This window comes from Euleptes europaea, chromosome 16, assembly GCF_029931775.1.
Source record: "Euleptes europaea isolate rEulEur1 chromosome 16, rEulEur1.hap1, whole genome shotgun sequence".
Lineage (NCBI taxonomy): Eukaryota > Metazoa > Chordata > Lepidosauria > Squamata > Sphaerodactylidae > Euleptes > Euleptes europaea.
In genome coordinates, this window is record NC_079327.1 from 45,690,260 (window position 1) to 45,718,231 (window position 27,972).

At 43.3% G+C, this 27,972-nt stretch overlaps 1 protein-coding gene and 1 non-coding gene across 2 annotated transcripts in view; both read left to right on the forward strand.

Annotated features, from left to right (window-relative positions):
* Nucleotides 1-27,972, forward strand: part of NHS (NHS actin remodeling regulator) — a 296,771-nt gene that overhangs the window by 207,967 nt on the left and 60,832 nt on the right. The gene's annotated exons all lie outside the window — the stretch shown is intronic.
* TRNAS-UGA (transfer RNA serine (anticodon UGA)) lies at nucleotides 24,031-24,102 on the forward strand. Its single transcript has one exon. It is a non-coding gene; the product is annotated as a tRNA-Ser (tRNA).

Below are 27,972 nucleotides of genomic sequence, written 5' to 3' on the forward strand. Positions count from 1 at the left end.
TCTGCTGTATGGGGAAGAGATTAGGAAGACCCAGTACTTGGAATAAACCATGTGCATGCCCAGGAGGGGAATCTGGAGGACATACAGATGTTCAGACAAACACTGTGTCATACATGTTTCCTGAAGGAGTTTCCCCTCAGCTGGTTGATCTCCTACTCCTTTTATCTGGTCTACTTGCACATATCACTGGGACTCTTGAGAGCCAGAGCGCAATACACAAGAGCCTCCGCTGTTGGTCACGGAGAGATTTGCTTAGGAAGCAAAACAGACTGATCAAGCATGGCCTGGGGCTGCTGTCTGCAGAAGAATGCAGGTATTTCTCTATACCTATAAATATAAGGCTTTCCTTTCAGACAATGTTTCTGATTTAGTGGATAAAGTGGACAGATAGTCCCCTCTGTCATTTGCTAAACAAAAATGCTTCCTCGGGAGGCTTTGCTTCTTCCACTCTTGTATTTTAAAGTCAAAAAAAAAAAGTATGGCAGGTCACCATCAGTAACAAACAACATTAGAAAGTTAAACACGTCTTTTGTGTTCAGTGTTCAGAAATAGAGAAATGTTGTTTCTTCCAGTCATTTTTGTGGCGATTTTTCTGTAGAGTGGATTCCTTCATTAGGGTGACCAGCCTTTCACATAGCAGGTATTCCAGAGAAAGAATAGGGCCTGAGGGTTGGTGTTGAGCTCAGTGTGCCTCTTGCCTATTCGATACGTAGCAAGTTCTGTAAGGTTCTGCTTATTTTTATCTCAGAGAAGTCTGGAGTTTGGCATTCATAGTGGGCAATTTGTCACTAAATAATAATTAATGGCATCTACCCCTCAGTGCATAATTCTGAGTGAAAGTTATGGCATGGAAATAGCATGGCTGAGTCTCTCTTCCTTTTTAAGTGAGTCTCTTCCTTTTTTAAGAAACACATAAAGCTAGGGTTGCCAACTGCCAGGTAGTAGCAGGAGATCTGCTAATTCAACTGATCTCTAGCCGATAGAGATCAGAGCACCTGGAGAAAAATGGCCGCTTTGGCAATTGAACTCTATGGCATTGAAGTCCTTCCCCTCCCCAAACCCCGCCCTCTCAGGCTCCGCCCCCAAAACCTCCCACCGGTAGCAAAAAGGGACCTGGCCACCCTACATAAAGCAATTGTACCCATGTACCAAGATTCTACTAAACAGGGCAATCCTAAGAAGGGTTACACCCTTCTAGAAGTCATTTTAAGGGTCTACTGATACTGGGGTTGCCAAGACCAGCTTGGAAAATTCCTGGAGATTTGGGGGCCATGACTGGGAAGGGCAGTGGAGGGAGCTCCGTAAGGATGTGATGCTATATAGTCCACCCTCTGAAGCTGCCATTGCCTCCAAGGAAATGGATCTCTTCAGTCTGGGAATCAGTTGTCATTCCAGGAAACCTCCAGGTACCACCTGGAAGTTGGCGGTGCTAGCTGTTACAGTGCAGTCTACATGCACTTACCTGGCCATTGTCCCTTGAATACATTGGGACTTAATCAACATGCTCTAAACCTGGGAAAGGTACAACAGCAACAACAGTAGTTGGAAAGGATTCTCGTAAACAAAAATGTCCACTTATTGATAGGGTTGCCAACTGCCAGGTAGTAGCAGGAGATCTCCTGCTAATTCAACTGATCTCCAGCTGACAGAGATAAGATCACCTGGAGAAAAATGGCCGCTTTGGCATTTGAACTCTATGGCATTGAAGTCCCTCCCCTCCCCAAACCCCGCCCTCTTCAGGCTCCGCCCCAAAACTTCCCACCGGTAGCGAAAAGGGACCTTGCGACCCTACATAAAGCAATTGTACCCATGTACCAAGATTCTACTAAACAGGGCAATCCTAAGAAGGGTTACACCCTTCTAGAAGTCATTTTAAGGGTGTACTGATACTGGGGTTGCCAAGACCAGCTTGGAAAATTCCTGGAAATTTGGGGGCCATGACTGGGAAGGGCAGTGGAGGGAGCTCCGTAAGGATGTGATGCCATATAGTCCACCCTCTGAAGCTGCCATTGCCTCCAAGGAAATGGATCTCTTCAGTCTGGGAATCAGTTGTCATTCCAGGAAATCTCCAGGCACCACCTGGAAGTTGGCGGTGCTAGCTGTTACAGTGCAGTCTACATGCACTTACCTGGCCATTGTCCCTTGAATACATTGGGACTTAATTATAAGTAATCACATTGTCAATCAACATGCTTTAACCCTGGGAAAGGTACAACATCAACAACAGTAGTTGTTCTCGTAGGATTCTCGTAAACAAAAATGTCTTCACTTATTGATAGGGTTGCCAACTGCCAGGTAGTAGCAGATCTCCTGCTAATTCAACTGATCTCCAGCCGATAGAGATCAGATCACCTGGAGAAAAATGGCCGCTTTGGTAATTGAACTCTATGGCATTGAAGTCTCTCCCCTCCCCAAACCCTGCCCTCTTCAGGCTCTGCCCCCAAAACCTCCCGCTGGTTGCAAAGAGGGACCTGGCAACCCTACTTATTGATGAACCAAAGAGTTCATCAGTGAGGATACACTCCAGAAAAGGTCCTGCACTTACCCAGTCTTAGTTGTTTTTAGTCATTTTGTCCTTCCCTTCAGCACTGGGTTGGGAGGAACCAAACCTTCCAAACAAGCCTTTACTCCTTGCTCAGCTAATAAAGCAACAGGATTAACCCTATAGTTGTTATGCACCATTTAGAGATTCATGTAATTTTAAACCTTTAAAATAGGCTGTAGGGGATTTGGAGCAGGGTTGCCGCACTGAAAAGGCAGTTAATCCTTTTCCCCATGTCATTTTTTCTCTAGAATGCCCACTCACCCATCCCATAGCTGCCATTTGCCCAGTAGGGGGAAAGGAAAGTTGCCCCATATAATCTACATTTATGTATAAATAATAAATATTGAACCTGTAATTTCCTTACTTCATGTGTGGGTGTTTAAAGATTTATAGATATTACTTTCAGATCTGTTTATTACAAGACTTTTTTGTATTTGTGTGTGAATACTTCAGTGTCAAATCTACATACAGAATATGAAACGTGAGCTTCTGTCTACTTTCCTCCCTAAAATTCACGTGACTAAGGGCCAAGTACAGTTCTGACCATAGCATGTTTGTCTTTTAAGCAAGAACAGGGTGAAATATGCATGCCTTTCCATTTTATATCATTTGTAATCAAGTATTCACACCATGTGTTGTTGTTTTTTAAATCTTGCCAAAGAATTTCAAGTAAGCCACATTGCAGGAAGAGCAGAGGGGACAAAAGCATAATAAATAAATTGTAGATTTGATGTATCTGTTGGCTAGTAAGACAGGGGTCTTTCCTGATAATGTAATACATTAACTCATGTATGCAAGTAAAGGAATAACTCCAACGTCTGTAGAAATTTAGCATGCAAGCCAGTAACTCCATTGTTCTGGGTGCATTTAAAATGATCATTGTCAGTCTTTTAGGTCAATTAAGCCACTTTTTTTTTTACATTTTTAAACAGTGTGTTTTAAGTAGACGAACCATTGAGATCAACCTTGAAGAAACACTGTTTATTTAGCTGACTTTTACACAGGCTGGGTCTGCACAGGTCAGAGCTGTGGTCCACTGTACAATGTCCCCTGGGGCACAGCAGCAAGCACACTGTTTTCATCAGGGGCTGCTGAAGAGAGTCAGCAAGAGTGCAACCTGGTGCGCAGGGTCAGTATGGAAATCCCCTCGTTTTTAAATAGTGTCTAAAAGCTATCAACCAAGCCTCTTACCTTGGAGGGGTTTAGCTGTCAGGCTGTCCTTCCATGTTCATCTGCTTTCAACCCTGATGACCCCAGAGAATATAAGTGGCTCTGTATGAATCTCCAGTGATTGCCTCCTTCCAGCTATTTCTCTGTAAGTCACAAGTCAGCTCCTCTTGGTTGCTTGTTTATTTGTTTCTAACATAGCATCGGTGAACCTCCAAAGACTGGTGTGAGCCCTTCTCACCAATGCATAATCATTACTTTGAAGAACAAGAAGATGAATTAATTGTTATTGTTTTGCTTACTTGGCAGGTAGCGGTTAGGACAGTTTTGCCAGCCTAATAGATCACGCTAGTGAATTCTTGACCTCAGGGGAAAACCACTAACTTTTATGGCTTTTTATTATTCACATTCCACAAAAATGACTTACAGCGCCACATGGTGGACAGAAGGAATTTTCTCAAATAAATGGAAGCTCTAAAAGAGCATTATATTGCTAAACTAATGTGATGTGTGTGCTTGGTTTACATACTGTACACTCTGGTCATTTTGTTAATATCTCAGATTCGGGAAGGAAAATATTAACTTGTCTTTGAAAAAAAAATCAATGGGAAGCCAATAGGATTTTTATATCTGTGTTTTTCCCCATGCCATTGCTAGGTCATAAAGCACAGTAACAAAGTTGTAGAATCGCTTAATGAGAAGTTCTGTTGTCTGAAGGGATCGGTCTTCTACAAACATTAATGCCCTGGACGAGCAAGTAAAGGCTGTAAGATATTACATTTTTCAGATGTTGGGTCACTTCTGGGAGAGATTCTACAGCAAAATCCCAATGGAAATCTGATGTGTGTGCTTGTCTTTGGGTTTGATATTAGAAATAATTTATCACAGACTTCATTCTCATGGGGATTTGGCATGGGGGTAATTCTATGCCTAATCCTTATTGAATTTTGTGTCTATTGCATATAAAGAAGTTTCCAACTCATTTTCTGATTTGGTGCCTGGAACATAAGAGCAACTGTACTGGATCAGACCAGTGGTCCATCTAGTCCAGTATCTTGTTTCACACAGTAGACAACAAGATGCCTCTGGAAGGTCTACAAATGGAAGCCAAAGCCTTTCCCTGTTGTTACCACCCAGTGTTGGTATTACTGCTTCTGAACATGGAGTCATCATGGCTAAGAGTAGGGTTGCCAGACCCCCACTGGGGATGAGGAATCCCCTGCTTTAGGGCTCCTTCTCTGGCACTGTTCAGCTGTCCAGCAGGTGAACTAACCAACAGCAATGGAGGCCTAGGCTCACCAGAAGTGACGTCATCATGTGGCCGTGACTCGTGGACACTCTGGTATTTGGGCAAAAACATTTCGGTAAAAACAGCTTCTACCGTAGAATTTTTGCCCAAATACCAGATCACCCCCATGTCACTGGCAATGTGAGTGCCAGAAGTGACAATGATGCTTCACCAGCAACAGAGGCCGAGGCCTCAGTTTGCTGCAGGTAAGTTCTCCCCCCCCCTCAGTTGCCAAGGGTACCTAGTAATCCTAGCTAAGAGCCATTTATGGCTCTAGCTTCTGTGAATTGTCTAATCTTTCTCAATTTTGTTCAGCTGAGTACAAGGAAAGGTAAAGAGGTGAAGTTAGTCTGCATTGAACAAGAACAGGCCTCCTAGCAGTTACTGCCATTAGCCAGAGTTATGTGGTAGTGCACAGACTGACCCCACCATTTCACCCCAACATTTGTTAGGATACCAATTTAAGGGCTGCCATAGGCTTGCATTCTAAAACTCCTGATTTCTGTATTTTTAGGCCTCATAGTTTTCATAGTTTGATAATGAAGTTATAGTTTGATAATGAAGGTCACAGAAGTCCAGGCAATGGAAGTCATCAACCAGAAGCAAACCAAGCTAAGAAAATGCAATGTGTTTCACCCTTATGTCTAGACTACAAGTACTGCTAAAATTGCAGCCTTCTGTTACAAAATCCTCCACTCTATTGACAAGTTTGCTTAGTGTCAGTTGAATTTTCAAAATGCATAGAGTGAAATGAAAGATCTGGCCTAATGAGGATAATAGTTGTAGAAAATATCTTTATTCAGTGTTAATTTCTGGAAATGCTCCCAGTGGGTTGTGACTAACTTATAGCTGTTAGTATGTCTCTTTGGGTCTTGCTTGGTCAATTTCTGACACATGCTTTCACTAAGAAGCTAGAAGTAAGTGTGGTAGGGGCAGGGGGTGACGTTGATTGTGTTCTCAAAAAGTCGTTTCTCTGCAGCTTTGAAGGCCAAATGTCAACTTCTGGTAAGGGAAAGGGGACAAATGCCCTTGCAAATGGGGAGGGGAGCAGAGGGTGCCACAGAAACATTTTTCTCTTCACTTGATTGTATCAACAACTGGTTGACAGGAAACAGTGAGATGCATTTCCGAGACATATCACATCACTCTTACAGTCAACAGCTTGTCTGTGGGTAAAACTAACTATGGATGGCTTCTAGCTATTAACTCCCAGCACTGCCAAATGTTTTACCCCTTGATAGCCTCTCTAGTAATTTAGAACTGGGCAATTAATTCTGAAATAACAAATTACCTGAGAACCTACACCAGATGAACTCAGCTGGGAGAAACTATAAATAGTGAAGGTTTTTGAAAACAGAAATGAGATATTCTTCTTTTGGTTCCTCAGTGCATTTAATCTTACTCTCTTATATTATGTGAACATATACACCCCTGGAACAAAACAGTTGGCAAGAAATAATTGAACTAACTAAAGATCCTAAGGGGATAGCCCTTTCATGATTTGCACATTACTGTAAAGAATTAATAGATTTGGGTAAATACCCCATTTTATCATGTAAATGGCCAAATTTTAAGTTTCTCTAGTTATTTTTAAAAACATTAAAAACAAAACTCAGTTGTCCCAAGCTGAGACTATAATTGGGCAGTTGTCCATTCACTTGAAAGGCATAATTTCTGAATTTTGAGAAGAAGGGGAATTTTGGCAGGTTCAGGTTCTCCTGCTGCATTGGCACTATGATGTTTGAAAGTGCATCTTAACTATTAAAGCCAAAAAAGCCCTCTTAGGGAATCTGGCAGGCTACTGACGACCTATAAGATAGCTATACTCTTAGAGCCCATTCCTAAAGGGGGGGGACAAAACTCCTCTGGAGCTGGTGTGACCCCACACCAGCGTAGGTGCCACCTTATCATGGCATAGGAGGGGGGCATTCCCGCCCAGGGTGTTCCCATGGGTGGAGCTGCCTTTAGGCAGCTTCCACAGCCCTTTCCATAGCCCTTCCACAGCCCAGGAATGCCCCCTTGAGCACAGCCCAATGTTGGCAATGGGGGATTCCTCCTCTTTTTTGTATTCTTTTTTTAAAAAAAATAGGTCTCCTTTTCCCTCTGCGGCAGCTCGGAAGCCTCAGAGGAGGAAGGGAAGTTGTGTCGCTCCCAGCTATTATGGAACTGCCCCCCCTTCTGAATTGGGCTGCCCATCTAGAAAGCAGGTTCTACCATAGTGGGTTAATTGGAAGAGCGGAAGTGGACTGCATAAACCAAGGCAGGTAAAGACCTTTTGCTTCCTGATTAAGACCTACAAAAAAGGCAAAATGACTATGGTCAAAGCTCACTGTATTTTGAAAATTTCCCCACTTATTTAAGAACTGAAATAAGGATTTGCTTGTCTATCTAACCATTCCATTTTGTAGGGACATTCTTCCCCATTCCAGTTTCTGAGATGGATGGACAAGAAACTGATAAAATTCTTCATAAATAAATTTAAGAAATTGCTCTGATAGGGAATGCAAAGCAACAGACTAGTAAATGAAAAGTTACTGATGGTAGTAGGCATAAAAGACAACAATTTGGCCACACACACACACATTGGGGACAGATTACTCTCCTTTGAACTGCTAAAGTATCGATGTTTTCATAGACAAGTCACCAGTGGAAATACTCATGAATCAGTTTATTTGTTGCCATCTAGTGGTTGTAAGGGAGGGAGGTGCTGAACAAGAGGTAAATCTTTTTAAAATTATCACTATACATTTTTATCCCTCCCTTCCTCCAAGGAATTCAAGGCAGTGTCTCTCATTATCCTCATTTAATTTACACAACAACCCTGTGAGGTAGGTTAAGCTAGGGCTGTCGATTCAGTTCGTCCCGAACTGAAAAACAGTCGAATTTCCCCTGATTCGGCGGTTTTTAGTTTGGATGGAACCAAACTCAAAAAAGGTGGGAAAACTGTGAGCTGAATTCGGTGAGTTCAGGGTGTTCAGTGAATAAATTCGGCAAATTCGGGGTTCGGCGCAGCAGCATAACCATCAGTTAGTAAGCAGCATTCTCCCGCGGCCAATCGGTGGCCAAGCAGGGTCTTCTTCTGGCCAATCAGTCGCGATTGAGCACATGAGCCCAGCTGCTGCACGGCCCGGAAAGAGAAAGAGAGAGTATCTGTTTGTGTGAGAGAGAAATCCTCGTGGGGGGGGGGGCATGTGCACATTTGCTCCTTTCCGTGGCTGCAGGGGGTTCTTACAAGAAGACTCCTCTGAAGCTACGCTGAATGTTTGGGGGCTGTACCCCAAAAAATGCGCCCCCTGCAGCCACGGAATGGCTCGAATGTGTGCTGTAAATGGAATAAAAATGCACATTAAGAGGGGGACCCCTTTCAGAGCCCATATCTCGGGACCCCCTGACCCAATCTTTACAAAACTTGAGGGTTCTTGCAAGAACCGTCCCCTCAAACTACCCTGAAAGTTTGAGACCTCTAACCCCAAATATGCCCCCTGGAGCCGCGGAATAGCGCCAATGTGCTTTAAGTGGCTTTATTCCTGTGGGCAATTTATTTGGGGGGGGCGACCCCTTCTGGGCCCCATATCTCAGGACCCCCTGACCCAATCTTTACAAAACTTGGGGGTTCTTGCAAGAAGCGTCCCCTCAAGCTACCCTGAACGTTTGGGACCTCTACCCGCAAAACTGCCCCCCGGAGCCGCGGAAAGGCTCTAATACGTTTTTAATGGCTTTATTCGGCCGAATTTTTCCCCGAACTCGGAACTTGCCGCCCAATTTCACGGATCCGAATCGGGGGAATTCGGACTTTGGCATTTCCCAAATTAAAACAGGACGAATTTTGCCGAATCCAAATTTTACCCCCCAAAAAATTTCAACAGCCCTAGGTTAGGCTGAGATAGAATGACTGGCCTAAGATCACCCAGTGGGCTTCATGGGCAACTGGGGCTTGAACCTGGGTCTCTCAGAGCTCTAACCCTAACCACTGTGTACCACAGTTGCGTGTTACAAGGAGTTCCAATTTTTAACACTAGTAAAATATGCATGTTGCCCTTCCAAACTGAAATATTAATTATTCCAGCCATAACTGTGTTATAAATGTTTAATCAAAAGTCTGTGAGTTAATATTAAACAGCAAGACATTAGAACTCTGTTGCTGTACTGAATATTATAAGATACTCAGGAAGCAACTGTAAGTAGGCCTACTTATAAGTAAGTCCTATTTTATTCAATGACGCTTACTCCTAGGAAAGTGTCATTAGGATAACAGCATCTTGAAATTTAACCCAAGAATAAAGACTTACTGCCCATTCCTGAGCTGAAAGGACAAAAGTCCTTAGGAGGCCAGGGAGGGGCTGTGCCGGTGTCCAGGCGCCCTGCGCTGGCACCCATGCCACTTACGCTGCCCAGGGTGGCACGGATGCCAGTGGGGGCGCACATGCCATCCAGCCCAGGGACGCAGGCACAGCCTCACACTGACATCTTGGGGGCATCCAGGGGCGTTCCTGGGCTGGTCCAGGGGAGGAGCCACATTTAGGCGGCCTCCTAAGCACGGCCTCCTAAGCACGGCTGCGCTGCCTCCAGTCACTGGCGTAGCCCTCCCCCTCAGGAATGGGCTGCTAATGATGATGGGTTCATTATCTGTTTACATATAGGGCAAGAACTATATAAACAGTATGGAACAAAATATTCAATTGTCAATAAAATCAAACTGTAAGATGATAATCATCTTCAAACACTTGAAGGGCTGTCATATAGAGGATGGTGCAGAGTTCTTTTCTGTTGCCCCAGAAGGTCGGACCAGAAACAATGGGTTGAAATTAAATCAAAAGAGTTTCCATCTAGACATTAGGAAGAGCCTTCTGACAGTTAGAGCGGTTCCTCAGTGGAACAGGCTTTCTTGGGAGGTGGTGGACTCTCCTTCTTCAGAGGTTTTTAAGCAGAAGCTAGATAGCCATCTGACAGCAATGCTGATTCTGTGAACTTAGGCAGCTCATAGAGGGAGGGCAGGAAGAGCAGCATCATTGTTTGGCTCTCGTGGCCCTTTCTTACATATCCAAGGAAATGCCAATCACCACTTTGGGGTCAGGAAGCAATTTTGCTCCAGGTCAGATTGGCCAGGGATCCTGGAGTGTGTTTTTTCTTGGCCATCTTCTGGGCATGCAGTAGGGGTCACTGGGAGTGTGTGGGGGTAGTTGTGAATTTCCTGCATTGTGCAGGGGGTTGGACTAGATCAGGGGTGGGGAACCTTTTTCCTGCCAAGGGCCATTTGCACATTTATGACATCATTCAGGGGCCATACCAGGTGTAGATCTCCCGGTGGGAGGGGGAGAGGCTAGTGTTGCCAGGTCTCCAGCCACCACCTGGAGGTTGGCAACCCCAGGGGAGGCCACACAGAGAAGGCCTGCAGGGCGCCCCCGCTCCCCCCTCCCAGGTGGGAGGGCAGCCAGCGGTGGGCCCAAGCAAACGAGGCGCCAGGGGGGTGCAGCCCACAGTTAATCGGCAAGGGAGGAAGGAAGGAAGGAAAACAGAGAAAGAGAAAAAGGGAGGGAGGGAGAAAGAGAGAGAAAGGGAGAAAGAAATGGAGAGAGGGGGAGAAAGAAAGAAAATGATGGAGGGAAAGAAAGAAAAGGATGGAAGGAGACAAAGGAAGAGACAGAAAAAGATGGAGAGAAAGGAGGAAAAGTGACAGAAAAAGAGGAAGAAAAGAGAGAAAAGCCTTCCCCCACACACACACACACCCGCACCCATCGGCCCCAGGCGACCAGGCCCCAGCCCCCCCGCCCCCCCCCCACGGCAGCGCACGGAACCCCGCGTGACCAGGCCCCAGTTTCCATACCCTCTCCCACAAGAGTCCACAAAAGCCCCCCCCCCCGAAGCCCAATCGGCTCCCTCATGCATGCTCTGCTGCCGGGAGCCGCTGGCCTCTTCCCCCCACCTTGCTGCTCAACAGCCTACAGGCAGCGAGAGGGGCTTACAATGTGCCGCGGCGTTCCTGCACGCCGCGGCTGTAGGGGGCAGCCTTGGGGGAAGCATCCGTCCCCTCTCCTCTCGCTGACCAACAGCTGACAGTCGGCGAGAGGAGGTCCAAAGGGCGCCGCAGCGCCCCTGTAAGCCCCAGCCCCAGGAACACTGTCGGTGAGGGCCACCCTGCACCCTGCCTCCGCGGCAGGGCCCCGGAGCTCCCAGGGGCCACAAAAAATGTCCTCGGGGGCCGCATTTGGCCCCCAGGCCTGAGGTTCCCCATCTGTGGACTAGATGATCCTGGTGGTCCCTTCCAACTCTATGATTCTAGGGAAGAGGCAATGCTGAAAGTCTCTTAGGAAAATAACAAATTACTATACTAATTTGCAGCTGGACCCTATATTTCCACCAAGATATCTAGAACAGAATAGCTATGGTCATGCTTTTATGTACGCATGTGCTTGCTTGTGGACATACTTGCATGAGTTTGTGTCTGTGGTTGTGAGGCTCTTTACAGTACTGTGAAAATATATTATGTTGAGAGAATCACAGCTGCTGTTTATTTTAACAGGTCAAAATATTACAATTCATTCCAGATGGCTTGCAGGATTTTAAAGGTAATATTAGAATCATATTATGGATAGTACTTTGCGTAGGAAGTTGCTTGAGTTTGCTTGCACTTCTCCCAAAGATTTTTGGGAGAAAGATCTGGATTTGCTATACCCACTGAACATAAACAAATATAAGATCCAGGAGGACCCACCAAGGGGCAGAAGTGCAAGCTCAATGAAGCTTTCTTTCTCTTTTTTCCGTTATATGATATAATTGAAAGCAAGAGGTATTGCTTAGCAGAAGTGTAGGAGGAAAGAACTGCTATTAATGCCCCTATGATTAAAGTTTAGCCTTTCAGTGCAATCCTAAGGGGGGGGACTGAAAGGCCTCTGGAGGTGGTGTGACCCCTGCGCTGGCATAAGTGCCTCTAGCACAGTCCACATGGGCACTTACGCCGGCGCCAGGGAGCGGTGCAACAGCATGAGGCATGGGCACTGCACAGCCTCAGCAGCAGTTGAGGACAACTGATAATTGATATAATACTGGAAGGAAATATTATAAAGAATGGAAAAATACTACTTTTAGCATTCTTGGACCAATGTAAGTATTGTTGATTGTGTTTATTGTGAATTTCTATGTTGAATTCAAATTTGTAAATTTATAATAATATTTTTTTAAAAAACCAAGCAAGCAGTATTTAAGCAACCCTCCAGTAAGCACTGATAATTTATGAATGCCAAATGGCCACAAATGTACTAAAATAAATCAATTTGTAAAAGAAAAAAGGAAAACTACAATAAAAATGGAATATTGGCTAAATGGGACTGCTGAGTAATCCTATAGTAGTATCTTACTCATGGAAATGGCCATTACTGCCTTTTCAGACTAAGTAGTTTATGTACTACCTTTTGATTAGAAGTCCCCAAAGGAGTTTGGCTAGCCTGATCTCGTCAGATCTCAGAAGCTAAGCAGGGTCAGCCCTGGTTAGTATTTGGTTGGAAGACCACCAAGGAATACCAGGGTTGCTGTGCAGAGGAAGGCACTGGCAAACCACCCATGTTAGTCTCTTGCCATGAAAACCCCAAAAGGGATCGCCATAAGTCGGCTGCGACTTGATGGCACTTTACACACACACACACACACATACAAAAACAGTAAAATACAATAAAATCAATAAAATGTAATTAAAATATAGTAAAATCAATCAAATATCATACAATCAATAAAATACAATATTCTGCTAGTTCTAATCCCCTAACACATAATGTCGTATTAGCCTAACTTGGAAGATATGAAATTAATCTATTATTATGATTGTGAATTTTATATTATAGCTGGCAATGTAACTATGTTTGTCTCTGTCTATGCTGTGATTTTATGTTTCTGAGTTTGTCGTTTGCTATGACTTTGAGTCAACGAATCATAGAATCATAGAGTTGGAAGGGACCACCAGGCCATCAAGTCCAAACCCCTGCGCAATGCAGGAAATTCACAACTACCTCCCCCCTCCACACCCCTAGTGACCAGAAGATGGGCAAGATGCCCTCCCTCTCATCATCTAAGGTCACAGAATCAGCATTGCTGACAGATGGCCATCTAACCTCTTCTTAAAAACCTCCAGGGAAGGAGAGCTTACCACCTCCCGAGGAAGCCTGTTCTACTGTTAGAAAATTCTTCCTAATGTCTAGACGGAAACTCTTTTGATTTAATTTCAACCCATTGGTTCTGGTCCAAACTTCTTGAGCAACAGAAAACAACTCGGCACCCTCCTCTATATGACAGCCCTTCAAGTACTTAATGCAATGATAGTATTTGATTTAACCAAACTGTAAGCTCTTCTGGAAAAGGCAGGTTTTGAAACCAATCCAGAAACTCTTCAGGAAAGCAGCTGTTCATAATTTCTGCAGGAAGAAGTTCCAGAGTTTGTGTTTTCTGTTTTTTGAGGGGGAGGGAGAAGTCAAAATAACCCTTGCTGGGTTAGCAGCCAAATCTGTCCTAATGCTCATTCCCGTAGGAAGGCTTCTGGGATGACCTAATGTCTTGAGGTGATTGATCTATGATAATGCAGGGCAGAATTCTGAATATCCCATACTCAGACAGGATCTGCCCTTGCTCTTCTGGCTCTATTGACTCATTAGCCCATGCCCTTTTGGAAGGCCGCTTTTACGAGGAACTTCGATCGCACTATATTTCCCCCCTTTTAATATACAAATCCAATGCCTCTGTGACTGACATAATGCCTTTTTTACTAAGCGACAGGGACCCCAAGGCTACATTGTCAGTGGCAAGATTTGTTTCAGTCCTTATATCCCTCCAACACTAGATATATGCTGCTCAAGATCAATTGATCAAGGAGCTTCTAAGGGATAAAAGGTAAAAGGATGAGGTGATTGATATCGATTGATATCGATGGAGTCAGTCCTTCAGATATTCTGAGCCTAAGCCATACAGGGCTCTGAAAAGTAAAACCATCACCATGTATTGAACCCAGAACCAGATTGGAAACCAGTGTACATGGTCCCTTTGGCTGCCCCATTTTGAAACAATTCTTAACCATCTTCAAGGACAGCTCCACATAAAATCCGTTACAGTAACTGAGTCTGGATGTTACTAAGCTACATGCGACTGTGGCAAGGTCAGCTTTGGAAGGAATGGTCACAGCTGACATTCTGGGCAGTTTAATGACACTTGCTTAGAAGCGGTGTAGACTCTAGAAGTACCCCCAAATTGCACCTCTGATTTTTCAGGGGGAGTGTAATGCCATCCAATATCAAGAGAACTCCCTTCCTAGATCATCCTTCGTCCCACCCACACCATTTCCATCTTGTAGGGATTAAGCTTCAATTTATTGCTCCTTCTTAGTGAAGAGTTCTCCCCTGATGACAGTGGCACTGAACAGGGCAGTATTTCTTCACCCCAAGCTGGAACTGGTGTCACCAAGTCAGCCCCAGTTGGGCCCAGGCCAAGAGCCCTTTGGCTCTTACCCTTCAGTTCACCTTTTTGGAGAAGCTGAGGCTTTAAGTGCCTGGAAACACAGGGGCAGGGCAAGCAGCAATTGTTCTTAGCTGGCTCTGGTCTTCTATGGTCTCTTCCCCCCCACCCAGAATTTAATGTTATATCTAATTATATGTGTCATCCCAGTTTAATTTCTTCTTACAGCTAACTGCAGAAAAACTGAAAGGGCCCCAACTCTCCTTGTATAGAAGCCACCCTAGGAGACCTCACAGGCTCAGGGTGAATGGCCAGTAATGGCATTTTCAAGCAGCTTGGCTGTACTCTTGGTATTTAACTGAGAATTTCTGCCTTTCGTCCTTATTGGTTCTAAGCAGCTTTGAAGCTTCTCTTTTTTTCAGTTTCCTCAGTCTGTTCTTTATCCATTTTACCAATTGCTTATTATTTCATTCCTTCCTTTTGGAATTCTTAACCCTGTATTTTCCCTGGAAATTAAAATTGGGTTTGCAGTCTTTTGATTGTGCATCACTCAGAGCCCATCTGCTACATTTTCTTCTAGATGCAGCAAGATACCCTTAACGCCCTGAGTAATTTGAATGCTGAACTCCCATTGGTTATAGAAATTAGAAGGTGGAAGAATGCCACCATAGAAACTGACAGAGAACTGCCTTTGGGGTCACGAGCACACTAGAATTATTTAATCAGAAAGTGAAGACCTCCTTGTACCCTGCCAGTGACACTGTGCCCATTAAAGTTGGCAAGAAACTGAAGAGTCTTTCACAGGAATTCATTCATGCATGCATTAAGGCAGATGTTGAAATCGGCAGTGCAAATAGCCTACATTTGAGTCTAGTAGTGGCTCTGTCTTTGGCAGTAGCAGAAGAGTTGCACTCTGTGTGGTTGACGTCAGGAAGAAGAAAAATCCTATTCCATTCAGTTTTGATCATTATTATTAAAAACTGGTTTTTCCCCCTATGTCTGGTTATCTATGGCTGGAGACAGATGATATTTTTTAAAAGAGTTGAAAGTGTCCTGAGAGACATCGCTTCTCGCAATATATACATATTTTCTTTTCTCCTAGCTATCATCAGCATTCAGGCTAAAAAAATGGAATGAGGTTTAATGGGATGGGCTAGTGAGCTCTTATTAGTTGATGAAATGATTTATTTATTCTGCCTTTCCTCCAGGTAATTTAGGATGGTATATTTGGTCCCCTGTCACATATTTATCTTCACAGAGAGGAGATAGTGACTGGTTCAGGGTCCTCCGATGAGCTTCATGTCAGAGGGGAGATCTAAACCCAGATACTGTCTGATATCCACACCCCATATTAAAGAAGCTTTTTGGAACATAAATTGGATCATGTGTGCCGTCCTGCTTTTGTAAGATCCTGCTGTCATTCATAGACACGAAAACAGTAGGCTAAGCAAGGAAGGCAAGTGGCGGCATTTGTATTTATTTTTGCTTTATTTTATAGGAGGAACAAGAAATTGGAGTGCTGTTGGGCACTACTGGCCTGCCATGTAAGAACAAGTCTTCTGTTGCACTTGCAACTAATTCTGTAATGCTTTTAAAAGGATTGACACAGAAATGTTTGTAAAATATATTTCAGATGATCTGTCACTGTAACGCACATGAGCCACATGTAAAATTAAGCTGAATTACAAAAAAAAACCCTAAACTGTTCTATACCAATACAGATGTTCTTCAGCATATTGAGTGTGTGTGTGTGTGTGTGTGTGTGTGTGTGTGTGTGTGTGTTTATCCTGTTATATTTCAGATTAGCACAATTATCTTTTTGATAGAGCTGTCCACCACTTAAAATTGTTTAGCTGATGAACTAAAAAGGGATGATTAAGTACTCGGTTAAATCTGTTGATTTCTGAAATCTTAGTATAAATGTCTTTTGAAGGTAGTGTAAGAAGCTGTAGTTTAACACAAAAAAAATAACCCCTTCTTGTTAGGATGAATTTTTTCAGGTCAAAATGGCTTCAGAAATCAAAAGCTGTATAATTCCAGTCTCAACCCTGATGAAAATTTGCCGTTACTGATTAAGCAGCAACTCAAGTCTTCAGCCATTTCTTTTTTGACTCAGTTACATGAAGACCAGTAATATCAGTTTCCTGATATATGTGTCACATGCTACGAGTTTTTTTCCTGACTCTCCATTAAACTACGAGGTTTTTTCCTGACTCTCCTTCACATGCTACGAGTTTTTTTCCTGACTCTCCATTAAAAAAAAACTAACATGAAATGGTCTAGAGCAGTTGGATGGTCATATATTTGAACACGATTTGAGTCTTTTTTTCCTGGATCTTTGTTAAAGATCAAGGAAACCTTTCCTTCTCATTCTTCAAGGTTGAAGTTAGGGCAAGACTTGGATGAGACTAGTCATTTGAGAAGGCTTAAGGTGAATGATGTTTCAAGGGGATGTTGGACAATTTCTTAGGAGCCATAAAATTAATGCAGATATTTCGTAGAGACAGCATGTCAGGGCCAGAGTAACAGCATCACTCTATTTGTGGGTGTCTCTGTCAGTATGTCTCTGAGAGTTGTAGCAGCTGCACTCTGGTTGACTTGCCTCACACATAGGAATTACCTGAATAAACAGTAAACTTCATAATAATTTCACCACAAGCATCTCAAATAAATTTCATAGCTTGGGTGCTGTGAAAATGGAAAAACACGGCTGCCTCTGCTCCTTGGTTGTCTTCCTAATCTCCTGTCCATACTATTTTTGTGTCATGCTTATGATGGTTGAGGGCCATCAGGTGGTGCTCATCCTAAAGCCTATGCAGTTAAGGGGAAGTGGATTATGATGAGCATGAGAGGTGCTGTTGACTAAGAAAAAATCTTCTGAAAGGATTAAGTACTCAGGTGAGGGGAACCCTCTCCTTATCTTGCTGTTCTCCATGGTTTGAAGCATTTGTCTCCCAGTGTGGTTCCAATATAAAACTTTGTTGATCCAAAAGAAAAATCCTTCAAGCAATGAAACATGCTGAGATGAGGTGATGGTAGACGATTTATCTTTCTCTAAAGAGAGACAGAGAAAAAGGTGGGCAAATGTATGCATCCATATCAATGCCCCATCATATCTAGCTTGTCTCTATCTCTTGTGGGCCACTGGTCCATTAAAGCAGAATGAAGACACAGAGCTATAAACAGACCATCCTGAGAATGGCATTAGGTTCTTGCAGAAGTAAGGAATTCATCTTCATTGTTTTCTTTCCAGTGTAGAGGAGGGATTTTGATAACTACCATCGCTTCCTTTAGTCCCAATTTGGTGTAGTGGAGCTCACTTTGTGTTATTGTGAGGATTAACATAGAAGCTGCCTTATAACAAAGTCATACCATTGATCTGTCAAGGTCTGTATTATCTGCCCTGACTTGTAGCAGCTCTCCAGGGTCTCAAGTAGAGGTCATTGGTATCACCTGACCTTTTTTAAACTGGAGATGTTGGACACTGAAGCTGGGACCATTTTCATACAAAGCTGATGTCTACCACTAAACCGCAGCCCCTCTCTAACATGTCTAAGGTGGTGGCCTCTTCTCTCCCCCCCACCCCCGGTGGCAGAAAACTTGTCTAGGATAAAATATGTCTGAGGAGAACCATATACACTGTTCTATGATCCTTATAGGAAAGATGGGAGGAAATGAGCTAGATAAAGGTTTCTGGGACTACCGTAAGTAGCAAATTGGTCTTTGTTCTCACATTCCCACTTTACTGTAATAATTTGGGTCCATTATAGTCTATGGGGATTTTTTTAAGCTCCTCTGGGGGCATTTTTGGAGGTAGAGTCACCAAATTTGCAGCGTAGCTCCAAATTTCCAGCATAGCTCCAAATTTCCAGCATAGCTCTCCTTAGATGGACACTGAAGTTTGGTGAACATTGGGGTCCAATTTTATGGGCCAGCAAAGGGGTCATCCTCATCCTCTAGGTATTTGTGAGCCTAGCTGTCCATCGGTTTTCAGGTTCAGAAGTTCAGCGTTGCCGAGGACTGGCGGAAAGAGCCAATTGGCATGCTGGCACCTCAAAGTCTGAGGGCTCCCTTAGTGTCTGGGGCTCATAGCATGATATCGATGCAAATTAGCTTCCAAACTGAGGGAAATGGCTTAAATACAAGAAAAAGAAGGCATGGAAAACATTTATTTTGGTGGCAAATGACATCCTGTGAACAGTCCTCAGTAAAAAAAAAAGAGAGATAGTCCCGGTGCGGGGAAACAAAGCCTCTACTCGGGGCGACCTTCAGTTTGAGGGCAGGTTTTCGGGGGAGGGGGGATAACTGAGCCAGCTGAAGTCTTGACCAAGGCAGCTGTTGTGAAGAAAATTGCTCATCCGTGTGGGTGAGGAGTCTTCTTCAAAAGCGCAATAAGTAGCTGTAGAAGCTGGCATTTTTTAGTTGAAGGGTATGTCCCTACAAACGGGACTGGGTGAGCCCCGTCTTTTAAAATGACCCTTCCAGACTAGTTGGATCATGACCCCTACCTCAAAAGGCCCCCAACTATGGGGCCCTAACAAAACTAGTCAAAGATAGAAAAATGGGAGAAAGCAAAGAACTGGGTATCTGAGCAAAGGCAAATAGCCGAATAGGAATCGCCTATTCGGCTTTGGGCAGATTCCCAGGTTTTGGTATTCGGTCTACCCAAAACCCAAATATTGCCGAAACAGCTAATTTCGGGTTTATTCTCAGTTTGGGTATATCAATATTCACAACCCTAGTACACATAGAACCAATTGCTGAGGTATTTTTCTGTATTTCCCTAGTGAATCTTCCTATTCATGCCTAAGGTCATGTTTCTTTTCTGTGCACAAAGTTAACTGGGTGAGAAAGGTTTTGCCACTGTGGTACACGCCCTTGTAACATCTAGATTAGAGTACTGCAATGTGCTGTATGCAGGGCTGCCCTTGAAGGCTGTTAGAAGCTGCAGGTGGTACAGAATGCTGTGACCAGAAAGCTGACTGGAATGGATCATAGGGACCATATCATTCATAAGAACATAAGAAAAGCCCTGCTGGATAAGACCAAGGCCCATCAAGTCCAGCAGTCTGTTCACACAGTGGCCAACCAGGTGCCTCTAGGAAGCCCACAAACAAGACGACCACAGCAGCACCATCCTGCCTGTGTTCCACCACACCCAAAATAATACGCATGCTCCTCTGATACTAGAGAGATTAGGTATGCAGCATGACTAGTATCCATTCTAACTAATAGCCATGAATACCCCTCTTCTCCATGAATATGTCCACTCCCCTCTTAAAGCCCTCCAAGCTGGCAGCCATCACCACATTCCTGTCTTGTACCACCTACACTGGCTCCCAATTTGCTTCCAGGGTCAACCCTAGGTGCTAGGTTTGACCCCTACATGACTTGGGGCCATCAGATGACTTGAGGCCAGCCTTCTCCCATATAAACCTACCCATCCACTTCAGTCATGTTTTTATTGTGTTGTTTAAATATTTAATATAAACCTTATTTTAAGTGCCTCTTTAATGTTTTGAATGTTTTAATATTCACTGCCTTGGGGACCCTATTTGGTTGGAAAGGTGACACAGAAATGTTTTAAATAATAATAATAATAACAACAACAATAATAACTTGCACACAGAGCACAGTGTCAGTAACCAGAGGGTTATCCTTTGACTCTATTTCATGCAAATATAGCATTAAAAAGATGCACATGAGTTGAGGTTTATCCATACACATAGAGAGACTTGCCTTTCCTCCCAGTGTTACAGCTGCTGCTGCTGCTGCTTCTGTCTCTGTTGCTGCTGTTAGCATGAAAGTGACTGTGAGGATGCAGAACCAAGGAGCTGCTCTCCATTAGGCCCCCGAACCTTCCCCAGGATGTTTAGTGCTGCCTTCTGGCCACATTGGGGATGGGCAATTCCCAGTACAAGCTCCAGCGCTACCCGAGGCGAAGATACACAGGTATGGAAAGGGAGGGGGATGTGGGTACCTATAGCAACAAACTGACTGGCTATCTCTGCAGCAGGCCTTGCATTGTGGCTGGCCTGCTTTGCTGCCGGCATTGTGGCTGCAGACAGGGTGTCATAGCTAGCTACTCTGCAGTGAATCAGGAGTGGAATTTATTTTTAGAAGGTTCCCTTAATATAACGCTGAAGGTTTAGGAGAGCAGAGGGATGTTGCCAAGGCTGTGTGTGTTGTGTGCTAGCAAGCTGGCTTCATTTTCTGTCTCTTTGCTGGCCGAAGGATTTTTGCTGCAACATCTTCTTCACACAAAGATGGGAATGCTAAATGCAGTAATGAATATAATATGCATGCTCCAGAGGAATCTTCTGGATGGATCTGTACACTGCTTGAATCAGGTACTTTTATACGCAGCTCGTGGTGGCAAAAAAAGGACTCATTTCTTTAACAGCATAGCAATTAGGTGCTTTGCTCTTCAGCAACTGCAAGGGTCCATAATCCAAACAGTGGTGTTTAAGGACAGTCTTTGTGTAAAACTGCAGGGATCCAGACTTCAGCATCACTGGAATTCAATAGATGACCTCACTGTAGGTAGCTTCCATTCAGAATTCTTCCCCCTCCCCTCCCCTGCCCTGCCCTCCCCCCAAGTATAGTTGGAATCACGTTCTCATTATGTCATATTTAGAGGAATGGGTAGGGGGGAAAGATAGATTGCAGTCCTGACCGAACAAAGATACCACCCCCACTACCACCAAAGAGGGCCCCTCTCCTTTTGGAAAGAAGCCCCCTCTGGGCAGATGCCAGAAGAGGTGTATCTCCATTCTACGTCTTCACAGATGGGCTCAGTGATTTTTGTAGAGATGGTGGTTAGAGCAATCAGGATTTCTTAAGGGGTGTTATGAATGATGTGGAGACCTTTGGTACAGTGCTCATTTGGCAGAGGTGCTGCAGTGGGCTTAAAGGGAATGCATTTGCTATACTGCACTGTCATAGAGCAGCGTGGTCAGATGTAGAACTCAGAACTTGCCAAGTAATGTTTCATTGGCCAGCTTGGAAGGATGCAAAGTAGTCACTTCAGCTTTTCTGGCAAGTGAATGAGGGGGAGTGGGGGGAAGGGATGAGCTGATCGGCAGTGACGTCATTTTTAACTAATTCTTTACACAGCTGGGGCATGAAGTTAAAGGGAAAAGCTGCAATCTCTGGGTGACTTTAAGCATTGGCTGGAGAATCTAAATGACCGGGAGTTTCCCCAATGGTAATAAATTTTCTTTCCTATATAGACCAACTCCGTGTGATCTTTTTAAATTTGAGTAAAGCAAATGCAATTTAACACCCCTCTCTTTTTCTGGTAGTGTTTGCTGGGGCTTTTCGAAATGCCTTGCATCTGCTTTGAAGTTTGATCTCGGTAGTAGTATGTTCATATTTGCTGTGTGATTCTCTGTTTGTTGCCTAGAAGAGTTTTGTATGCAGCATTTATGCTTATTAGTGAGGTACGGAGATGCAGAAGCTGCTAGACTCTTAAGAGATCTCTGATGTGGGAACCGTGCTATACTTTAAAAATTGCAGATAGCAGAGAAATCATGGGTACACTAAAAGCTCAGAAGACTGGTATTAATTCTTTTCCAGAAAAAAAACAGGAAATGTCAGGTTACATGAAATAGAAACACTGAATTTCCCCCCCTAATAATTGGCAAGATCCCTTCTAATAACCTATATTAGTGCTATGTATACTGGTCCTTTTTTCCTTTAAATAGAAAGGGATAGAATGGGAGTCTTATCTTTGACCATTCAGCAAAGTCCCCCCCCCCCCGTTTGCTTACAACCTAAACTAAAAAGCAATATGTCAATAGTATTTTTTGTTAAGGTCATTAAGAATTCCATACAGGGGAGAGTGATTTGAGCCAAGATGGCGGGCAGTGGCTGCTGCTGTTTTCAGTACTTTTGTTGATTTTTAAAGAACAGTCACTTGCATTTAAGGCTTTTCAGACTGACACAAACACTGACGATGCCTACCTGTCAGCTCGCTTCTGATAAAGGATCTTTCTACCCTACATTCTAGTGCTGCTGAGGGGTACACATGCATCTTACTCTGCAAAGGTAAACAGCTGGCTAATAGCACACAGCTGTATTATTATTATTATGTGCTACTGCTTACTAAGAACTCCTGATAGATCTGTTACAGAAAATGCCATTCAATTTATGTTGGCAGCAGTGAGCATGAAGTTAAGGATCCCCCCTCCCCCTTCCCGGCACTACAGAGGAGGGGGGGAAATCATGAGTGCAATAAGAAATGGTGACAGTGATAACGACTGACAAATACTTCTCCACCAATCCAGAATACAAAATACCGTATTGGGTTGTGAGATGCATTGCAACCCTGGAACATGCTCAGAATGAGATCAGCAAGGCAGAGCTTTGCAATGCTGCTGCTGATGCCAGTGGCTCGTGCCACAGCCGGCTCTTCCTTCTGCAGTGTGGTGCATTGTGCAAGAGGGAATGGATACCCCCTTGTCATTCCCTTCTGGTATCCTCACTTGCCCTTGGAAGATAAAACTGTGTTTTTAAATGGTGAGCTCACTGCTTAGCTTTCCGATGCCAAAAGCCCGGTTTTATCCAGGCATGTGCTTAGTCACTGCTGGTGATTATTACAGAAGCAAGGAGAAGAAAAGGGGGTGGATGTGAAGGTTTGAATAGCAGGCGGAAGGATGTGTGTGGGAATGAAGGAAGGGGAAAATGTCAGTGAGTTCTGGAAACACCTGCCTTGATAATATTAGACTGATCATTTTGCATGTGCTGATATGCATATAGTAGAATATATTTTGACTCCCCTGTAATCTTAATATCATAGTTAATGTATAAATTATGTATGTTATATTATATTAATCCATCAACTAATTTATATTTGACTCATCATACGCATTATGGGGTATATGGGTTGACTCAACCAGCTGTAATGGAAGAACGGGATAAACACTTGGGTAAGAATTTCACACAACTATTTTATAGTCTCTCACTATATATTGAGGGAGATGCCCAGTGGGTCTTGATACTTTACTGACTGTATGTTCACTTACTGTATGTTCACTTACATACTGTCTACAAGAATTTTTGAACCCAGCACCCTACTTAGCAAGAAGAAAAATCTGGGAGTGTTCTCAAGGGTTCTCTAAGCCCTCTACTTTGGGTTTCTTCATATCCCATGTCTGTGACCCTGATTCATCTAAGCCCTGTAGAGATGGTCCCAGGTGTTGAGGGAACATGCAAGGAAGGAGAGCAAGCAAAATGTGCTGGCCTCACCCCCCTGCCTCTGCGCAATCACTGGGCTGTCTACATGATGTGAACATGTGGAGGAAGCGTCTGTGTGTATGCTACTTTCCCATGATCAGCAACATTCGTAAAGCAGCATCACTGATCACACGGCCACGTCTGCCATGCATAGGACCATGCTCATGAGTCAGCAGTCACACATAGGCAGGGTATGGGGCCAATAAGTCAATGCACGAGGAAGGGGTTGTCTGTACAGGGTTCTGCTCTAACTTGAACAAAAAAGTGCTACTTGTGATGGTTCAGGCACAGCGAAGTCATTCACTTTTTCCTCCTGGGGTTCTGCTCCTTAAAGTTGATGAAAAATCATCAGATTTTGGGAGGGGCTGTGGCTCAGTGGATGAGCCTCTGCTTTGAATGCAGAAGGTACCAGGTTCAATCCCTGGCATCTCCAGTTAAAAAGGCCAGGCAGTAGGTGATGTGGAAGACATCTGCCTGAGACCATGGAAAACCCTGCCTGTCTGAGTAGACAATATTGACCTTGATAAACCAAGAGTCTGATTCAGTATAAGGCAGCTTTATGTGTGTTCATATGTAATTTAATCCTGAGAAACAGAGAAATCAAATTCTAAACAGAATTGAACTGTCTGAATTCAATCATCTAAATACTAATAGCCAAGTCAGCTAAATCTGAGGATAGTTAAATCCAATGATTAAAGCTATGAACAGTCAAGACAGATCCTTCTACAAACCTGAAAAATGTCCCAGGCTTGCAGGATAATCGGAAATCTAAAAAAGATATACTGAAGGGTTTTAAAAAACCCAAAATGATAAAAGCACCGTTGTAGCTTTAAGCAATGGATTCCCTCAGTGGCCTTTGCTGGCAACTGCAAATTATAGGCTTGGGTCTGTTAGTAAAAGACAGGGGGGAGGGGGAGGACCTTTTCCAGGCTCATTTTGATCGGGGGGGGGGGCTCATTGTGACCAGGCCTGACTAGGGTTGCCAGCTCCAGATTCAGAAATTCCTGGAGATTTTGTGGTCAGTTTGAGGAGGGCAGAGTTTGGGGAGGGGAAAGGCCTCTGCTGGCCAGACCCAGTGTGGCTTCCCCCATCGCTGTCACAGGGAGCCACCCAGCCAAGGCTGGGGGCAAGCAACACAATGACCTAGCAGGGCTCTTACCTGCTGTCTGGGTTCCCGCAGCAGGAGGAGCTATCAACAGCACTGGCAAGGATGCAGCCTTGGAAGTTCTCCAGGTGAAGGAGGATGGCCCAGGTAAACCCAGCCTGTCATGGAGGCCTGACAGAGGGTGGGCCTAAGAGAGGCAGGGGTCTTGGAGCTACTTCAGCCATCCCCCTGGCTCAGCTAGTGCGTGTGTGGGGGAATTTGGAGGGATAGAATGAGGGGAAGAACAGTCAGGCTGAAAGCAGACCCTAACAAGTGATGGGGGAGAGAGAAAGAAAAAGAGAGAATGGGCAGTGGGGAGAGAGATATGGGGAAGGGCGAAAGAGAAAACTAGAGGATTGACAGTGGCATGATGGAGAGAGAAGAAGAAAGACATAAGTAAGAGAGACATGAAGTAAGAGAAGGATTGGGAGGGCAGAGAGAGAGAAGGGGTGGTGAGAGAGGGGAATAAACAAAGGCAGGGAAATGGGATGGCTGCTCCCGCAAGCTCCTTGTGGGTCCCCACCTGTCATTACTTATTGTTGATAACTGTGATGTTCTTGATACTGCTTGGTTAACATTTATTATATAAATGTTCTAGTCTTGGATTGACTTGATCTTGTTGATGAAAATGATGACATGCAGAGGTGTATGTTAGGTATGACTGATGTTTTTACTTGTGGACCATCCAGGTCAGAACTAAGCAGCATAAACACATTATAAACAAACAAATAAAACAAAAATTTTGGCTAATATCCTGCCACTCTGCTCAGCCAAGGTTGAAACCTCCTTGTTTAAAGAGGCTAACTCTAGTGGAAATGGATCTTCTGTCAGCGTAGAAGGATACAAGCCATTGTAATGGGTGATGGATGAAGCAACAGTAATAGAGGATATTTAATGGTGCATGTGGAACCCAAAAATAGACAACTGGTCCTGGGGAAAAATAGAAAATCACTGTCAGGATGTGCCCAAAAGCTATTTAAACTGCTCCCTAGTCAGCACTATTAAGAAGGAAGTTGTTCCAAGTAAAGGCTTTGGTGAATGCACCTTACAGGATAAATCCTTAAATTTTATTTTAAATAATATAGGCAAAGCATGTTAAAACCGAGATTACTACAAAACAAGAAGAAATCAAATCATGAGCTCATTTACAATTGAGACAGTTAAGACAATTATACCAAAAAAGGAAAATATATATCAATAGTGTTAAATATAGTGACAGTTATAAGGATCATGTAATCAGAAAATAAACAGCAATAATTAATGCTTATCCTAATATTTTATCATAAATCATAAAAAATATGTAATTAATACTTTACAACCACAGTATTTATACTCACCAGTATATTACAGTGAATTATACAGTGATATAACTAAAATACTCAATGTTAATTATTATGTTGTATTTCTAATAAAAATAATTTTTGTTTTGTATTTCTAATAATTTTTCCCAATAAAAATTGATTTTCCCCTTCACATTTGACATATATTCAATACAGTATATCAATGAGATAGTCCAAATTTTCTGAATATATCATATCATATCAACAAACTCTTTTTCTCTTTCCCATTTTTTAGGGATAGTAAAAATAATATGCTTTCCATTTGTCTTAGAACTCTTTGTTTGGTCTTTTATTTCCTCAGTTTGTCAGTTTTGCCATTACTGCATATTCCGCTAATTTGCTCTTCCAGTCCTCTCTGTCTGGGCACTCTTCTGTTTTCCATTTTGCTGCAAATGTAATTCTGGCCACCATAATCATATATCTGAATTGTTCTTCTGAATATTGTCGAAGGCTTTCATGGTCAGAGTTCATTGGTTCTTGTAGGTTATCCGGGCTGTGTGACCGTGGTCTTGGTATTTTCTTTCCTGACGTTTCGCCAGCAGCCGTGTTACTCCTCTGAAGATGCCTGCCACAGCTGCTGGCGAAACGTCAGGAAAGAAAATACCAAGACCACGGTCACACAGCCCGGATAACCTACAAGAACCAATGTTCTTCTGAAATTTTTGAGATGTTTTTTGGCAATATGCCCAATAGCATATTCTTAGCTTCCATTGGGAATTTGATTTTTAAAATGTTCTGAATTTCAGTGTCTATCTCTTTCCAATATTTCTGTCTTATTGCAAGTCCACCAAATATGACAGACAGCTCCATCTACCTCTCTGCATTTCCAACATTTCCCTTTGTAATCTTTATTCATCTTCTCAGTGTCCTTTGGGGTAATATATCACTGATAAAACATCTTATACCAATTGTCTCTTAATGATTGACTGGCTGTAAAATTTATGTCTTTTGCGCATAAAGTTTCCCATTGTTGGAAAGATATTTCTTCATTAAAGTTCTGCAAGGTAAATTCTTCTTGTCATCATATTTAGAAATCTGATCAAGAATAAATTTAGGACATTGGGGAAATTTGATGTTTTGGTAAGTCAACTGGTTAAGTACCAGTTAGATGATAGTACCACCAAGTGGATCCACAACTGTTTGGAGAATCATAGAATCATGCTCAAAGAATGCTTTATTGAAGGTATTTCTTCAATCTGGAAGGAAATTTTGAGTGGGCTCACTACTAGTAGGAACCTTACTTTCTGATCCTGGGCCTGCTTTTTTGGATGTGAAAACTAGTCTATACAGAAGGCAAACTACTGTGGTAGCCTAAGATGGTAAAATTCAGATTTCAGATGGGAGGGTCATGTTTTCAGTGCTAGCCCACATTATCTAATGTATTTACTTAAAACATTTATATGCCACCTTTCTATCCAAATAGGGTCCCCAAGGCACCAAACATCAAACCATTAAATGTTTCAACATTGAAACAGCATTTAAAATAAAGTATGTTTAAAATGATACATTAAAAGCATATCAACACAAAAGCACGCATATCACCACAACCAGGGAGGGGGGCCAATAACAGTTATTGGGGGTATGCCAAATCAAACAAAAAAGTCTTCAGTCACTGGCAGAAGACAATGTGTGGTAATTTAGCATATCAGTGAAAAATTTATACCTTAACCAAGGGGTACTTTGATACTACATAAAGTGGCATGGAGCCAACCATCCACTTAATGGCATTTAAATCTTTGGAAGAAGGAGCAGCAATTTCTGCCAAATCCCTTGTCCCACTGCAGAGGTCCACTTCGCACCAGTGTTGTTCCTGAGGATC